General features: G+C 36.2%; 1 protein-coding gene across 2 annotated transcripts in view; it reads right to left on the reverse strand.

Moving 5' to 3' along the window:
- dhrsx (dehydrogenase/reductase X-linked) overlaps window positions 1-13,575 on the reverse strand; it is an 84,652-nt gene extending 71,077 nt beyond the window's left edge. Inside the window, exon 1 of one of the 2 annotated variants that reach the window (XM_039649571.2) lies at window positions 13,122-13,575. The gene's annotated coding sequence lies outside the window, so the exon portion shown is untranslated. The remainder of the gene's footprint in view (window positions 1-13,121) is intronic. The other variant, XM_039649572.2, reaches the window with a different exon arrangement.
- Between the last annotated feature and the right edge of the window lie 813 nt (window positions 13,576-14,388).

The raw sequence follows: 14,388 nt of genomic DNA on the forward strand, positions 1-14,388 counted from the left end.
TCTCAGTCAAACAGAGGAACACTTTCACTCCAACAACCCGCTCCTTCCACGCTCACTTCCGCACACGCGCACAGAGAGAGAGAGAGAGAGAGAGATAGAGTGAGAGAGATGGGGGCCGTAGAGGACGAGCTGCACTTCCTCACCGAGTGCAGCAAGTATAAAAACATCAGAGACGCTTATTTCACACAAATAGCACAGATTGTACCTCAATTCCAACAAGCGAGCCCCATAAACAAACTGTCTTATATTTTGGGAGAAAAAGAAGAGTGTGTTCACCTGGCAGCGCAGTACGTGTCCTCCTGCCATCATATGAGGGAGAAGGGCTGAACCCTCTTTTCCATTAAACTGCTCTCTGTACTTATTGTATATATTTATTTATTTATTTTTATTTTTTTAATCTATTGTGGTATATTTATGCATAATATGGAAATGTTTTTTTTATTGTTGTTGTTTATTTTTTTATTATTTTTAATTTTTTTCACTTTTATTTATCTACATATGTTTATATATTACTATTGCTTTGGCAATATTGTGCTATTTTACAGTCATGCCAATAAAGCTCAATTGAATTGAATTGAATTGAGAGAGAGAGAGCGAGAGAGAGAGAGAGAGAGAGAGAGAGAGAGAGAGAGAGAGAGAGAGAGAGAGAGAAAGAGAGAGAGAGAGAGAGTTTTAGAGTCAGTGCTACATTGAACTACTATATATAATGAATAATAATGCAATGGGGGACTATTTGTGTCACAACAAAAAAATACATCCATCGCCACAAACAGGGAGACAGTCGAAAAAAGTGATCTCAAGCCTCATTAGAGAGAGGAAAAAGGTAACAGTTGGAACAGTTAAAAAGATCCAGAAATCATACTCAATTCAGATTAAATCACAGGAAATAGCTAATTTTTCAAAGGGACATAATCATGCTTGAGCCTCTCAAACTGACAAAGGACCAAAAACAACACCACCTTTCCAGGGTAGTCCTGATAATGCCAAATGTCTTATGTTACCAGTAAAAAGTCCTAAATTATTTTAAATAAGCCTATATCTAGTCAGTGACAGAGTGCAAGCATATTCATCTTAAACAATTCTGTATTTTTAACTTCAGAATCATTAATATTTTTATTCTGGTGTCCAAATTTTCCTGTGCATTAGGTTGCTAGAACCAAGTCCAAGCTTATTAATTTTTAGACCTACAATGTAAAACCAAATTTAGCATTTTACAACAGTCCATTTGCTGCGTCCCAATTCGCATGCTATCAGTCCTAAATAGAATTCGAAAATAGAATTAGTACGTCCCAAATCGTAGTATGTTGAAATGAGTGTTTCAAAGATATCCGGATGGTCTACTATATCCGGTCAGAATCCGAAGTGTAGATCGATGCACACTCTAACGGCTGATATTGCCCACAAACCATTGCGCGGTGGACGAGGATTCGGTTAGAACTACAAACACGAGTAAAAAAGTGTTAAAAAAAACTACAGACGGAGGACGCGCGAGTCCTGAAAATGAATTTATTCAATGTTGTCTACATTATATTGCATAAGCAGAAGCATTGTGAACTTTTGTAAAGATACGTTTAGCCATTACTTTTTAAATGCATCATTATATTTAAATTGCAAACACAAGGGAGAGTCTCCTGAAAGACACGACTGGCAGATGAATGTGCTCCGAAACGATAGGAAAAAAAATTAGACAGCTGGAGGATTTTAACTGTGACAAGATGATTGACAGGGCAGTTTACGGTGACAGGATGCACACAGCACGCGACAGAGCTGTCCGTTAAAGATGACGTGATAGTAGTATGTCCCAAAGCTTGCCTATTCTTTTGCTACACTCAAAAGTATGTACTTTTTCTTCACAAAAAGAGTACATACTTTTAGGGCGTAGTATTAGTAAACGAATTGGGACGCAGCAATGGTAACAGAAAAGTGGCTTAAAAACAAAGGACATGTGACTAAGAATGCAAACAGAAGATAAAAACAGAATCAAATGTGACAAGACTTAGGAAAGTCTTTCAATTTTGTGGAATTGCACACACAAGAACTACCACTGTGGCAGCTATAATTACATGCACACTAGACAATTTCATTTTTAAGTTTAGCATGATTTATATTTTAAAATTTTTTGTAACATTTTCAATGTCTTTACTGTCACTTTTGATAAATTTTTGATCCATTTAATTTGATTAAAATTGTATTTATTTATTTATTTATTTGGGACAGTGCACATTAATGGACAATCTAACATTTCTGTACAGACTGTAAATGAGCCAGGTTATAGCATAAATGCTTATTTTCACCTGTAGTTCCAAGGCAGGAACACAACAACATATAAAATAAAGCAACAGTAGAATATGTGACAATATAAAAAAAATCAAGCAAGAAACACATTCAGGCAGTATAGACCATTTCACAAGATGTAAACAACACTGATCCAGAAACACTTCCTGTTTCAGTTTGTAACTGTTTTCTTTATTTCACATGCAAAGAAAACATCTTAAAGATGTTTGTTTAACTTTTGGATTCAGTTTTAAATGTTCTGTTGGTTGTATTTTATCCCAGCTTTTATGTAGTGTTAAAAAACTGAAACAGGAAGTGCTTCTGGACCAGTGTTGTTTACATCTTGTGAAATGGTCTATACATTGTATCAATAAAATTATTCAAAATGAGGACATACCTGGAAACTTTTTAGAAGCTGTTTAAGGTGCTTTTTAAATGTGCAGAAAGTGGGACATTCTCTAATGTTTGTTGGGATGCTGTTCCAAAAAGGATCTCCTCTGACAGACAGGTAGTTTTTCTTTGCGGGATCTCTATATCACCTCTGAATGAAGCTCTGGTACAACAACCTCTGTCAGACCTTGGTTTAATAGAAAGTGCAGGTAGAACCAGTCCATGCAAAATTTTATAAACGAAACAGCTATTTTTAAAATTAATACAATTGTATTTTCCTAAAATATTACACTGATGTAGAGGTTTTTGATCAAGTATTTTTATAGATTTTTTGAGTAACATTTCTATGGGTATTAAAATAGTATTTCCAGTGAGTGACCAGGTTGTAATTCAGTCATCTATATGTGAAAATATCATTGAGTGTAGGAACATTTTTAGCAGAAGTAATTGTCATTGATGGTCTGATTTGTTTAAAATGATGTAAATTGAAATTAATTCTGTTTGCTGTAAGTTTGAGGTGTTTTTTAAAAGAAAGTGTTGGGTCCAGTGTTACCCTGAGGTATTTGAACTCCTCTACAATGTCAAGTTCCACTTCCTCTTGGACCGCTCCAGTTTTATTATTTTTTTTATTATTATTTATTTTTTGTTTGTTTGTTTGTTTGTTTGTGAAAATCATAGCAACAGTTTTCTTTTTGTTCAGTAGTACGCAAGATTTAAGCAGCCAGTGCTGTATATTCTTCTGTTCTGATGTAAGGATGGATGATGCTTCCTGTGCTTTTAGCAGGTTAAAAATAACTGCATCATCAGCATACATTTGAAAATTGACTTTTTGACAAACGTTTGCCAGATCATTTATATAAACAGAGAACAATAGAGTGCCTAAGTGATGACGTCACTTTGTAGGATGACTCGGAAGCTAGCGGCGGGTTCCCTCGGTCGAAAAGCAATGCATTTTCCCCATAGACTTTTGGAAAAATCGCAAAAAATAAGATCTGTGTTTAACAAAGGGTTGTGACCCTTACACGTTTTGTCTAGCAAGATAATCTTTACAAGTTAATCCAAAATGTATACATTTTGAAGCCTATATAAAGATATTAAAAAACACAATCAGACACAATAAAGTTTAAAAAACCACAAGCAGGTTATACGTAAATGTGTGTTCTATGTCATAGATCAAAACGTGAAAATATTTAGAGGCTTTGTTCACCACAGACCTTATTTCAGGCGATTTAGCAAAAACCCATTCAAAAATTTGCTTTAGAGCGAGGGAACCATAGTGGTAAAATGCTAACTCACTTACGCGTTTTGGCCTACAGAGTGACGTAGTAACTTCGGCACTCTATACTGGCCCCAAAGTAGAACCTTGTGGAACCCCTGCTGAACATTCAAGGTAAAACGATTTAGCGTCACCAGCGCTCACAGATTGTCTTCTGTTGGACAAGTAAGATTGAAACCAAACTAGTGCATCTTCTGCAAAGTTGAAGTGTTAGCTTAGACAGAAGTGCTCGATGATCTACAGTATCAAACGCCTTCTTTAAATCCAAAAAGACTGCACCAACACAGAAGGATTAATCAAGCAAGGATTTCACTGTTTCCACAAAGACACAGTTTGCCGTCTGGCGGAACCCAACCTGCATGGGATGCAGGAGAGAATAGCCTTTTAATTGATACATTTATCAAATGTGTTCTCGGACATACCAGCACGTCTTTGTGTATTTTTAAAAAAAATGTGTGTCAAGGCCGTAAGTACGTACTTTGGCATTTGAGGGTTTCATAGACTTGTGTTAGTCACTTCCAGATCTGTTATTTGCTCTAACCTGAAAACCGGCTGTCCCGGATTAATAGGCTTACGAGATATCTCTGAGGAACTAAACATTTGTGTTATTTCATTGATAGAATTAATTAAGAAATTATTGAATTCAGTTGCTAATTTTGGATTATTTATCAGCTTTTTTTTGTTTATTTGCTTTCTTTTTGCTAAAAGTTTATTAATATTTTGCCTTATTAGTTTGCCATTTCCATTTGCTCCTATAATGACATCCAAGAAAAAAAAAGCCTTGGCCTTACGTAAGGTATGAGTTGTTTTATTTCTAACGTAAGTAAATCTTATAGCCAATCAATGGTAAGACCAGATTTTAAAAACACATTGACTAGTATGTCTCTTTCCTTCAAGTATTTTGAATTGATTATTCAGCCAGGGTAGATGATTTCCCCCTTTTTTTTTTTACCTTTTTCTTTTTTTAAATAAAAAAAAGGTTCCATAACATCTGTAATTTTAGTGTTATAGCTTTTTTCAGTCGCTTTGGTGCATTTCTTACATAACTATTTACATTTGCACAACAGTTCAATCTCCACAACATTTAGTCATTTGTGCACAGCAGTTTCTCATCCTTTCCAACAAATTGCAAATGCTTTTTGACATGTATCAATTGCTTTCATACAACTCTCTGCTGTTTTATAACATTATCATTTGCTTATGTCATGTCAGTCAAAATTACATATAGCTACTTGTGAATGCTGAATAGTCATTCCATATAAAACTAATAGTCCTCATTTCATTGCTTGAGTCATCAAATACACAAATGTTGAACCATAGTTGTCAAAATCTGTTTGACAATTGTTTTTATCTTTTTTTTAATCCTAAATTGAACAATTTCTCTCAAATGAACCTCAGCTTTGACTGATGGGAAAGGATGTGCATGAATGATTTACAGTGCTATGTATGTTGTATGTTCAGTTCCAATATGTACTGTGATATTGGCCAGTCTGAGTATTTCACAATCAGCTCAGTTACTGGGATTTTTACGCACAACCATTTCTAGGGTTTACAAAGAATGGTGTGAAAAGGGAAAAACATCCAGTATGCGGCAGTCCTGTGGGCGGAAATGCCTTGTTGATGATGCTAGAGGTCAGATGAGAATGGGCCAACTGATTCAAGCTGATAGAAGAGTAACTTTGACTGAAATAACGACTCGTTACAACCTGATTTACAATCAAATGCAGCAAAGCATTTGTGAAGCCACAACACGCACAACCTTGAGGTGGATGGGCCACAACACCAGATGACCCCACCGGGTAACCACTCATCTCCACTATAAATAGGGAAAAGAGTCTACAATTTGCAAGAGCTCACCAAAATTGCTGACTAGAAATTTAAGACCAGGAAAAAATGTTGCCTGGTCTGATGAGTCTCTTGAGAATTTCTATTGAGAAATTCAGATGTTAGAGTCAGAATTTGGTGTAAACAGAATGAGAACATGGATCCATCATGCATTATTACCATTGTGCAGGCTGCTGGTGGTGGTGTAATGGTGTGGGGGATGTTTTCTTGGCACACTTTAGGCCCCTTAGTGCCAATTGGGCATCGTTTAAATGCAACGGCCTACCTGAGCATTGTTTCTGATAATGTCCATCCCTTTATGGCCACCATCCTCTGATGGCTACTTCCAGCAGGATAATGCACCATGTCACAAAGCTCGAATCATTTCAAATTGGTTTCTTGAACATGAAAATGAGTTCACTGTACTAAAATGGCCCCACAGTCACCAGATCTCAACCCAATTGAGCATATTTGGGATTTGGTGGAACGGGAGCCCTGGATGTGCATCCCGCAAATCTCCATCAACTGCAAGATGCTATCCTATCAATATGGGCCAACATTCAGCACCTTGCTGAATCAATGCCACGTATAATTAAGGCAGTTCTGAAGGCGAAAGGGTCAAACACAGTATTAGTGTTCCTTATAATCCTTTAGGTGAGTGTATTATTAATTATTAATTGTTATTTGTTATAAATAAGGGTATTTTTTTCCTTTGCACAATGCTGTGAACAAATTAGAATTGCAAAGAGTATGCAGTAGAAATGTGAAACATACATATTCATTGTCTTACAGCAATGTGTAACTTTACTGTAGTTTTCCAAATGGCTGTGCCAGTATAGTGCTGTCTTGAGCATTTTCCGGTAGTGTCACCAAGATCTGACTTTTTTTGCATTGGAAAACATTTACAGAGTAAACTATCAGTATGAAAACATGACATAGCCAATTGACTATCTTGTTCATAAACAATGGTGTCAGGACTTTTGGTAACACTTTATTTGAAGGGGTGTGCGTAAGACTGACATGACACTGTCATAAACATGACATAACACCTGTCATAAACATGAAGCAGTCTTTATGAATGTTTATGACTGTTGTCATTAAGTGCCATTCGGTAAATTATGACACTTTTAATGCAAAGTTGACATTGTTTAAAATGTCTTTCTTATGAGATAGATAGATAGATAGATAGATAGATTGTAGACTGTAAACTATGGACTAACAGGAAATTAAAAACATGATTTAATTATTATTATTATTATATTGCATTTACAGTATGAAAAAATGAAGAATCTCTGACTGTTTCACTCTACATTCTCGGCACATGCAGATTTTTCCTGTTGGGAGCAAATAGCCATTTGTGTAGCCTACTGTCATACAAGGGCGATGTGTGCCATGAAAACGCCTCAAGAGACAGGAACACAAACCTGGGGCTCAGCTTTGGTGCAGTGACAGCAGGTTGTGGAAAATCCTTGCTGTTTGACTAGTACTATGTAAACAGACATTTCCTGGAAGTGCTCTCAGGCCATATAAGAAGGGATTTTGTCTGAGAAGAAGAGGCTGGATGTCTCAAATAATGGAAACTGGGTACCAGGGAGTCATTTTGTTTATAATTTAGCCTAAGCTTTGACCTGTTGCTGAATTTTTATAATGTATAAGAATTCAGGGGGAACAAAATGGAAAATGCTGGAAATGGGTCAGGTGATCACAGAACAGGCTGAGGTGTGACAAAATGACAACTTGCTTTTCCACACCAGCCCTCACGATTTGTCCTCACATGCATTGACGTTATTTTCCCGCCGGAACAACCCCCCTCAGCCTGACTGAGTGGCAAAAGATCTGCTGCGTGACTGGATTTAATAGGGGAAACTGCGAAAATGCGACTAAAACGAACAATTTTATCAATTTAAACTAAATGTTGGACTCAATATAGTGTTCCTTACAACTTACTAAAGATCCAGTGATCCATGGATATTGACATGCAGCCAGGAATCATGTTGCCTTACGTTTATGCCTGATTTTGACACCGGGGAAATAAAAGCAATATACGGTAGACCTAAAGCAAATTTGTCTGTGAACGCTTAAATACAATATAGGTAGGTCTAAATTCGGGGGATTAATTATCAATGTTATATAAAGCCTATACAGTATATATCATCATATCGTCCAGCCTTAAACTTTAATTATTTATTTTTTGGTCAGTGTTTATTAAAAAAAACATCCAATAACGCAGAATATGCAATCATAAATATTTAATTGACGAGTTGTTAACATATATAACAATTGAAAATATATGGGTACAGCATTGACACAAAATGATAACTGCAAGTCCACCTTTGGCTGACTGGAGTCCAGTTGTTTCTGTGAATTGCAGCGATCCATTTGCTCTGCTTTCTATAGCAGTCTGTAAAAATATACCTCCGATTTTTTGTCAAATCTAGTTGTACAGGCAATCACAAAGCTCTTTCCCACTTTATATGTGTTGTTGTGTTTGTTTTTCACGACATTCACGCTGAAAACAAATACAGCCGCTCAGTCTTTTTGCCACTCACTGCGAGTAACAGCAGGCTCTCGGACGACGGTGACGTCACGCACATACCCTCGATTACATGTCAGTGTGACCGGAGGATCTCCTGTCTTGTTTCTCTCTCTGCTTGTCTTAGTCACTTTCAGCAGACATGTTGCTTTATCCCAGGGAGTTTGCTTCCCCCTGAGCATGTTCCAAACACTGACCTGAATCCCTACTCACAGTCGTTCCTTTCCAGAAGTGCTAAGCCTCCAGACAAGCATCCACTCACTCATAAACTCAACCTCTCTCTCTCTCTCTCTCTCCTACTTTTCCACTTACTCTGGATGCTAGATAGCAAAACAGCTGTTGTATTTTCCCCCTCAGAGTTTGTTTGTATCTGACTTCATGTCAGAATGCATTCAGAACAACAGCACTTTTAACCTGGGAGCTCCAACCCTCCCCCATCTCTCTCTCTCTCTCTCTCTCTCTCTCTCTCTCTCTCTCTCTCTCTCTTCAGTTCCACTGTTCCAAGAACAGTTGTGTAATTTGTAACTACAGTTGTTACATATGCACACATGGAGGATATCAACCCGGTCACACTAAATGCGTCTCTATGGCACGCATTGTGTTTATTTTTACATGCATATGATACGCATGGGTAGGTTATTATTATTGTTATTATTATTATTGGGTAGGATTAGAATTGGTATACATTACAGTTTTTTTTTTTTTTTTTTTTTAATTCTCTGAGCCCCATTCTCTGAACCAAATTCCCAATAGCCTAAACCAATTGGTCAAATAAATAGTTCAGGTAGTTAAAACTCTGTCTGCAAATCTCATGAGCTCTTTTTTTTCAAAACTTTAAACACATTTTCACTAAGTAAAACAAATTCCACACTGTGATACACATAAGTTTCAAAACGCTTAACGTACAGGAAGGCAAAAGTTAAACACAACTCAAAATGGTTCTCACTTATTTCTAATTATGTGGCCAAACCAACTCTACATACTGTAATACAAGTCAGTTCAGAGTCCCAAAATTGACTCAAAATGTTGCACTGAATGTTGACACCAACAATGGAATAAAAGAAAGCTTCAAACTGTTAAGTTTAATGTCAATAATTTTAGGCTTACTAGAGATAACATGTCATTAGAAGCAGCTAAGATGTTTATGAATTCTATGGTTATTTCTCACATGACTTTCTGTTTAACCACCTGGTCTCAGGCGAGTTCAGTGACCCTTATATAAACGTACACTTAATGTCTTTGATAAGACATCGGTACATTCTCATCGTTGTCCAATACTGGAAAAATGGGAAAACATGATTAAGTATGCAAATATATGCCTGATGTATAAAAGTATTTATGGTTTATCTTCTCCCCCTCTTGGTCAGCTAGTTCATATTAGAACAACTGATTATCGGTTTACAAGAGGTGCATTAAGACAAGAGTGTATCATACCGCTTGTCTGCCTTTTCTGTCAAAGCTGCACAAGAATGGAATAGTATTCCGACAACTTTAAGGGATTTAGACACATATGCTTTATTTAAGGTAAATTGAAAAGTTGGTTAATCAGTACTCAGATTTGTCAACATTAGAATCTCATGCCAGCTATCCTATTATTATTGTTTTTATTTTGCTTGATTGTTTCTTAATTGATCAAAACTGTTTAAATAGCTTATATTCTTAGATTGTATTCTTAATATTTTTTTTTTCTTTAGGTTGACTTGTAACATCTTGTCCAGGGACTATGGATGGAAAATAGCCTTTGGCTAATTCTGGTACATTTACAGGAATGTTTATTAATGTACAATGTCCCTGTCAAACTAAATTAAAAATAAAGAAAGAAAGAAAGAAATGAGGAAAAATATGTGTGTAAGAGATGGTGAACAAGGAGGAGGGGGAATGTTGCCAAGTCTGGGTCTGGTTTTAGGGTTTTTCCCTTTGCCTGCAGAGAAGACATTGTCTGTGATGTGGGCAAAGTTTTCAGGCTGGACCCGATATGAAGACGTGATACTGAAGCAGATTCAATCTCTCTCACTGACCTTGATTCTGCAGTTGCACACCCCTTCTGAGTGAATGTAACATGCTTTTCATTTACAGTATTTTACTGTAACCTTTTTGGCTTTGCAGTTGGGTCACTGTATTTTCACAGTATGCAAGTGCATAATGAGTACAGTATAGAATTTATTCACCTTTAGTTATCATTACCATACTTTTTTTTTACATTGCAAAACGTGTTTACTTTGTAACTTACAATATACTTTTTTTTTCAATACTTTGGGTTCTATCTATGTTGTCCATTTTTTGATGTAGAGCCTGAATGACCTGTAGTGTTTAAAATATTGACTCGCTGCGTGTATGATCTGAAAGCATTGTTTGATTTTGAGCACAGATAAAAAGGTTTTGAGGCAATCGTTTGATTTTGAAAGAAGAGTCAGAGGTTGAATGTGAATGTGGTTTGAAAATTTGGTTTTGTGTTTAAGGTTTTGAGAAAGTGAACGACACCTTTACAACCTTTTTAGGTCTTTTAAGTTTTGTTTACCAGACAGAGGGACCTCTCAGGTTTCTTTCTTATTTTATTTATTAATTTATCTGTGTTTCAAAGATTAACCGCAGGGTTTGGAACAACATTAGAATGAGTTTTATTTTTTTGATGAACTATCCCTTTACAGTAATCCATTCATATTTAAATTATATTCACATTTATTATATAAGGGACACAAACAAAATAGGACCATGCTTTATTTTTTGCTAATGCATTTAATTAATTATGACTTATCTATTTCATGTCACCAGCTTCAAACTGTCTTTTTTTATGTTTTGTTTAGTTTTTTTTTTTTTTTGCTTGTTTTAAGGATTTAAGGTGCTAAGGCTATATGTATACTTTTCTCTCATTGCCACATTTATTTGTTTGTGTTTTTGTGATATGGCATATAATTTGACTTAGAATGGACATTATCGAGTCAGGCTTACCAAATAAGTGTGGTCATTTTATAAGTGTGGTCCTTTTGTAATGAATTGTGAATGTCGGTGACTTCCTCACACCATTCTATTGCATTTCTCTTACACAAATACATCCTACATTCAATATTTTTTTAGTATTAGGATATTATGTGTTTTTATTCAAGTATAATTATTTTATATTCTGAACATAAATCTCTTGACACATCCTCAACAGACAAACAACGAAATCTTGGTTAAATAGCAACTAACCTGCCCTCTATTTGTCCTTCAGACAGGAACTGTAGTTATCTTTGAGTTCCGTCGGTATACCTCAATGCTATTGGGTCTGGGTCTAACGTTTATTTCTCAAGCTCACTTGCAATAGGTGGCCTCGGTTCGAGGGCAAATTGGCAGTTGGACGCACTCATGATGCGCTATGGTGACTGTGCTGACACTTGAGATTCTTCTCACGTTCAGAGTGGAGTATTTAATCGGTGAGTCACTATATGCTCTTGTGGTGCAATTGGAGCTGGTTTGCAAATGAAGAAATACATTTTAATCTATAAAGCCTACTGAGCAGTGGAAAAAATAATGCATTATTAAAGCATTATATAAATATGCACGTTGCTTTTAGTTTATAGCCTACATTAGTGACTAAAAACGGTTAAATATAAAGGCACCTGAAGCTGTAGTATTGAGTTTTCATTGAATCTTTGCATAACGAACCGTTGAAGGCACGCATCACAAGCGCACAACAGGCGTAGGCTACCACAGGTTATATGGCAAGCCGATTGATCATTTTATTTCGTAAATCCAAATAGTCTTCTTTAATGTTTCTAACTATTCATCAGATGGTACATAGGCTATATAAACTGTATTATTGTTATAGTCTCAAAAATAAATTCTAGTAAATACATCTGAAATAGGCTACAAGTGACTAGTTATATAGGCCATAGGCTACTACCTAAAAATGTGTATAGTTAGTAAAACTACAATGGGTAGTAACAACAATTGAAATACACACTATTCTGTGAATAGTTGATAGATAATACAATATATTGTAGCCTACATACAATTCAATGGAAAAACATGGCAAGCAATTTGTTGACAGTGTCAGTGGAATAGTTGCTGTAACTGGTAGCAAATGAATTACTATTTAAATAGATAGCCATATAAGCATTGGAATATTTATTTAATAGATACGAGTGAAATAAAATAAAATACCTGTTTTAATATTTGGTTACTAATTAGACAAATACTATAGATTAACAAACATAGGTGAAAGGAATGCATGTTAAACAGGCTTGCCATAGGATTCCATAAACTTCAAGTGCGATTAACTGTTGTAAGTGTAGCCTATTATACGTAGGCCTAATAAGTCGAAATGAGAGGCACAAACTCTTAGCATTAAGCAGATGGCACGCAACATCATGCTCTAAAAACAATCGAGAGCCTTTATCATATCTGTGCCAACTTTTCTTGGTAAATTTTGCTCACAGTGCTGCTGCTCTGTGGGAAGGAAAGAAAGAATTTTATGAAAGGCGATTTAGTCCTTTCATTTGCATGGGCTATTTCCTAATTGAGATCAGTTAGTTAATTGTAAATGGCAGAAAAGTCAACTGAATTCAATTTAAAGGATGGATGGATGGAATAGGGTTCTTGACTCGATATCAGGTTATAGTTTAAAAGCTTAACATTGGACATGTCAAATTATTTCAACTGATGCGTCCACATTACCAGGTGGAAGGAAAGAGGGTGTTTGCGATGGTTATCGACAGCCAGTGAAGCGCAACACGTTAGTGGAAAAGGACAGTCAAAACCCTTTATTAAAATTATTCTGCATAACTGCTGACCGCCTCTAAATCTCATTCCTGAAGTTAAACTGATTAGTCACAAGGCACTTACCAGAGTCAACCTTTGCTCCCTTGTTGAACAGTCCAGATGCTGGGACACCCGGTGCATGTCCTTAAAGACGCATCCAATAATGTCAATCAAATTCCGTGATCACAATCCACATCTCGACATATATACCATAATATCACGTACAAAATGAGAAGGATCGCAAAAATAAACAGTGCAACCAGTATTGCTTTGGTGACTGGGGATATTAAAGACTGCATGATACCGGCGAGCTGGAGAAAAGCACCGAGAGCGCAATGAAGATGATACACGTTCAGGCGCCAGCAGCGTCCGATCCCGTCCGTATCTGCATTGGTGCGTGCCGAGTGGGGAACCTAGAGTGAAACGCGTGGCTCTTCAAAAACATGACACGCGAAAGAGCGCTGCCTCATCTATTGGTGATCTCCCACACCATTTTTGCGCAAGGGGGCACAATAGGCTACTCCGAGGTCCCTTCAGGATACCCATCAACCATCCAGTTCTGCTCGCTCAAGAGATATGATGAGTTAAAAATCAAAAGAAATAAACAAAACTCAAAGGCTAATATAGCAAATAAATAAATAAATAAATAAATAAATAAATAAATAAATAAATCCTTTATTAAATACGTATTTTAGTCAGTTGGGTTCCAAAAAAATGTTTTAAAAGCAAATAGGTTATAAAAAATATGCTCTATATATTAAGGTTTATGTCCTACAAATGAGGCACGTGTCCTTGAATTGTATATTGCCACCAAGCCGTCGACAAAGAAGATAATAGGCTATCACATATGGGCTGTGTTTTATAACATTAATCCCTACTGCGCTAGTGGTTATGTATCCGATAAAGGTGATTTTTCAGGGGGTGAAATTTGTCATTGTAGAAGGCTATTAAATTCATGTTGTAAAGCTGCCTGCGCTTCTCTGGTTGCAACACTTTTTGTTTAACACTAGATGGCGTAATACATCAATTTTCTGGATGCTAGAGACCTAATTGGATAAAAAAATAAATAAATAAATAAATAGAAACACACTATAACCGAGGCACGTGCATGTCCAATGATTTTTGAGCAAAACAATAAAAACGGATGAGATTAATTATTTCTAAAAAATATGGTAGGCCTAGCCCATCCTATTGTAAACCCGTGCGCGTTCACTTTTGTGGCAGAAATCATAACACAACGTTTCTCATTCCGCAGATAATTCTACAATAAAGATGCTGCATCATATAGCTGCTAAAAAAATAAATAAGCTTTTATAATAAAAACTGTCCTTCTTCCGGCCGTAATACGATT

This window comes from Pimephales promelas, chromosome 6 (genome assembly GCF_988280905.1).
Source record: "Pimephales promelas chromosome 6, fPimPro1.hap1.1, whole genome shotgun sequence".
NCBI classification, from domain to species: domain Eukaryota; kingdom Metazoa; phylum Chordata; class Actinopteri; order Cypriniformes; family Leuciscidae; genus Pimephales; species Pimephales promelas.